This window comes from Helianthus annuus, chromosome 9 (assembly GCF_002127325.2).
Source record: "Helianthus annuus cultivar XRQ/B chromosome 9, HanXRQr2.0-SUNRISE, whole genome shotgun sequence".
Lineage (NCBI taxonomy): Eukaryota > Viridiplantae > Streptophyta > Magnoliopsida > Asterales > Asteraceae > Helianthus > Helianthus annuus.
The window spans coordinates 183,656,201-183,661,032 of record NC_035441.2 but is presented as its reverse complement, the minus strand read 5'-3'; positions in this window follow the sequence as shown (position 1 = coordinate 183,661,032).

The window sequence follows — 4,832 nt, the reverse complement described above, 5'->3', positions numbered from 1 at the left end:
TCTTTTTGGTTCGTAAGCCAATGTTGGGGCTTAAGGAACATTTGGTGTAGGCTGTTCAAACCCGTCTATGAGACATGTTTTTCAAGATTTCTATGAGTCTCATGGAGTTGTATTGATTTAGGAACTCACCCCTTATATAGGTCCATTCAACCCTTGAACCTATTGAGCGATGTGGCCTGGGAGCTCATCCCCTTACATGGCCCTTGCCATGGAGTTTTTTGCTAGGTTCTCAACCTGATTATAGGATAGAAAGACAAATTTTGATTCATCGTTCATTCATTTCAAAGTACTTTGATTACTAGGGGAATAGAACAACCTTGGAACTATTTGTAACACGTTTTGGTTAAACATGGAACCTTTTAAGGTTGTTGCCATCCTAATGGCGGGGAAGCTTTTTGCCTTGCGGACCTGTCAGCTTGTATGATCCCCCTTTGTGGGCTTTAAGGATAATGTATGGCCCTTCCTACTTAGGACCATGCTTTCCTTGGCTTTCTTTCTTGCTGGCCTCATTGTTTCGAAGCACAAGGTCCTCAGGCTTGAAGCGTTCATGCTTCACCCGTGTATTGTATATGATTCTATGTTTTGCTTGTACCTTGCTTTTTGTATGGCTGCTTGATCACGAGCCTATTCGAGTTGTTCCAAATTCAATATCGTCTCTTTCTTATTTGGCTCGAGCTCGATGTTAAATGTTCTTTGTGTTGTTGCTCCGATTTCAACTAGGATTACAGCCTCTGATCCAAACACTAGGCTGTAAGGTATTTTCTTTGTGGCTCGTTTTCTCGGTTGTTTGAATTTCTAATAGCACATTGGGAAGCTATTCGAGCCAGTTGTTGTCGTATCTTCCTAATCGAGATTTAATCCCTTCAACAATGTTGTGGTTTATCCTATCAACCTGGCCATTGGATTGTGGGTAAGCTACCGAGCTGGATACTTGAGTTATTCTGAACTCCTTGCAGCAGGAGTTAGAAGGTTTCTCGGCAAACTATTTCCAGTTATCCATCACTAGTACCCCTGGGAGCCTAAAATGATAGATTATGCTTTCGAAATCAATGACATGTTTCCCTGAGATTTTTGCTAATGGTTTTACTTCTGGTCACTTGGTGAAGTAATTCACGGTTACCAATAAGAGCTTGACTCCTCATTTGGCTAGTGGGGATGGACCAACAATGTCTATACCCCACTTGTGAAATGGCCAAGCCAAGGAGATGGGAACGGGGTCATGTTTGAGGCTTTTGGATACCGGAGCATGTAACTGCAAGCTTCATACTTTCGCAGTTGTTCGGAGGTATCTCGATGCATGGAAGGCCAAAAGTGTTCGAGGTTCATCAACTCTGATACTACCGATTTTGGGCCACAACGAGCTCCACATATCCCTTCGTGAACCTCTTTGATCAGATATTGGCTTTGTTCTGGGCCAATGCATCGAAGTAGTGGTGCAAGGTATCCTTTTTGTAAAGGATATCTCCTTGTAACACATATTGCCTTGACTTGATACGAACCCTTTTAGCCTCAGTCTGGTCATTAGGTAATTCACCATTTTGAGGAACCTTTCAATGGGAGTCATCCAATTTGGCCATTTTTTAGTGATCACATCTTGAACCTCAAGTCTTTGGATGGATGAGGTTTTTAACACCTCAATTAGTACCTTCTTGGTGAGGTGGGCAAACGTAGGAGATACAAGTTTGCTTAGTGCATTAGTTCTCTTGTTTTGAGATCTTGGAACTTTTTTGATGGAAAATGTTTGAAATGCGTTCATCAATTCCTTTGATTTCTCTTGGTACTAATACATGTTGGGTTCTTTTGCTATGTAGCTGTTATTGTCTTAGCTTGAGAGAGTCTGTAAGGACTTGAAGCTTTTGAACCCCCATTTCTTTGGCTATGTAGTTGTTACTTATTTGGTTTGAAACAAGCAACGAGTCTGTGAAGACTTGAAGCCTTTTAACACCCATATTTTTGTAAGCTCGAGCCTAGCAATCAATGCTTCATACTCAGCTTCGTTGTTTATAGTCTGAAATTCAAGATGAAGTGCATACGTGAATTCCAATTCATTAGGATCAATTAGAACTAGCCCTGCTCCTGACCCTTCAATGCTGGAAGCTCTGTCGGTAAAAAGCTTCCAAGCATGGGGGTCGGAAGGTTGAGTGGAGGCTGCATTGACTTCCGTTGTAACTTTTTAGGGACTTCTATGATGAAGTCAGCTGAGACTTGGGCTTTAACAACTTTTTTCGGGACATAGGTGATTTTTAAGCACATTCTTAATAGGTTAGTCAGTGACCACTTGTATCGGGTGTGACTGAAAGTACCTTCGAAGCCTTCTAGCCGTTTGGACTAGGGCTAGAGCAAGTTTTTTCGAAGAAGAATATTTGATTTCTGCTAATTTTGAAGTTTTGAAAAAGTCAATGGGTATCTGAACTTTATTTCGTTCAATGATTAGAGTCGTACTTATGGTTTTTTCAGCGATCGAAAGGTGGACAGAGATCGTTCCTCCTGTTTCCGGAGCTGAAATGGTTGGGAGTGAAGCCAAGTGTTGCTTCATTTGGTTGAAGGCTTCCTTTTGAGGTAAAACGCTTCAAAGCTGTAAGCTTTCTATTGAAAGTCTTTCTTGTTAGCTCATCCTTTGAGGGTTGGCTTTTATGCTTTGTTTCCCCATGACGTGCCCTAGAAACAAGCACTTGACTGGATTAAGCTTTCATGTTTATCTTTCTCGAGGTTTGGAAGGTTTTGTTGTATGCGATTGAGCATTTGGTATTCCGTTTTGCTCTTGATTATCAAATCTTCAACATAAGCTTCTATGTTCTTGCCAGTTTGTTCGGTAAACGCTTTGTCAACCGGGCGTTAATAAGTGGCACCTGCGTTTCTTAAAACAAAAGGCATTTTTTTGGTAGTCAAATATACCTTTATCAGTGTGTAATGCGGTTTTTTTTATTCATCTTCTTCTTTCATTAGGATCTGATGGTAACCCTTTTAGGTGTTAAGAAAACACGAGAACGGGAAGCCTGTGAGTGAGTTAACCTTGAGGTCTATCTAGGGCAGCGGGTAGCAATCCTTTGGGCATGCTTTGTCCAAGTCTTTAAAATCGATATACATTCTCCAACACTTGTCGGGTTTTTAAACTATTACCGGATTGGCCACCCATGATTGGTACTTGACCTCTCGAAGGGTTCCGGCTAGAATAAGCTTTTCCATCTTTTGGCATTATGCAAGGCTTCTTTTAGGGGCTTGACTCCGTTTCTTTTGTATAATGGGCTTAACATCAGGTGGGATCCATAACTCATGTTTCAACAATGCTACGAGGGATGCCGGTCATATCTTCGGGGCATCAAGCAAATACATAGTGCAAGAGCAACTTTTTAAGGTATGAGAGGGTTTCATTGTAAAGGTTAGTGTTTACCCTTATCCCCTGTTGAGGATATTTTGGGCTTATGTCCAACCCTTGTATATCGTTTTTGTTCTTTCTTGAGCTTTCCCCTTCAACCACAAAAGCTTTTTGGCCAGGTTGAAGGGTTGTTGTCCCTTTTTCAATGAGAAACTTCACAGTGCCTTGACCAACTACAACTGCCATTCCGAACACACCTTGCCCTGGCTTTCCTATGATGATATCATAGTTGGAAGGGATATTGATCACCGCAAAAGTGAGTTGTTCGGTCCGTCCCTTTGTTCTTTCGCTGAACAAACATTAGGGGTTATTTGGCCTAAAGGCTTGGTAGGTGTGTCTGTGATACCTTCGATGGAGGATTCAGGCTGTTGAAGCTTTGAACGCTCATCGTCGCTGAGAGGGTTAAAGCGTTTCAAGCTTTTCATCAGCTGAGAGGGTTAAAGCATTTCTCAAGCATGATTTTGGAGGATTCAGACTGTTGAAGCTTTGAACGCTCATTGTCGCTGAGAGGGTTAAAGCGTTTCAAGCTTTTCATCAGCTGAGAGGGTTAAAGCTTTGTTTTCAAGGTCGACCATGTTCACTTCCTACTTTTATTCTTCAACCATTTTGTCCTTGACCCCTTTAACCAAGTGAGCAAGTTCGGAGTTGACGGCTTTTTCGGTCCTCTTTTTGGGTTGGAAGCAATTATTGGTATGGTGACCTTTCTATTCGTGAAACTCATAATACTGGCTTGATTATTCCAATCTTTTGTTTTTTTTTTTTTTGGCAAATGTTGAGGAGGGCAGAAGCTGTGTTTTACCCCTTCGGTTGCCAAGATCTCTTATGTAGCCTTGGTTAAGGCTGTAAAGTTTATGGTTTTTTCTTGGCTTGGAGGGTTCCGGCCTTCAGGCCTTCTGGAATCCGAACCTTTGAACCGTTTGTCATAAGAGCCATAATAGAAGCTCCAGTTAAGAGTCTTTTATTTTGTTCTTTGATGTCTACAGCTTATTCTCCTCGAATGTGGGCTTCAGCCCTTTCAAGTGTTTCTTCAAGGGTTTTGGGCAGACATTTATTGAAGTATCTTGTGAAATATTTGGAATTTAGCATTCATGAACCTTGCAACCCTAATCTTTTCATTGGCGTAACTTAAATCTTTCTTCTTGTAACTTTCGATGAAGTCTCTGAGACGTTCATCATCACGTTGTTTGGTCTGGAAGATTATCGTGACGTCATTGACATGCCTCTGTTGCTATAGGGAACTTTTGCTAAGATCGTCAAAGGTCTGAACGCTTCGTCCAGGAAGGTCATTGAACCATATGCGTGAAAATCCTTCAAGGGTTTGCATGAACATGAGACAACATTCGGAGTTGGGTCATTTTTCAATTCTTGCAATCCCGGCGAAGATTTGGAGGTAGTCTTTAGTACCGTGATGGCATCTTTATCTGGGTTTGAAACTTGTAATCAACGATTTGTTGGA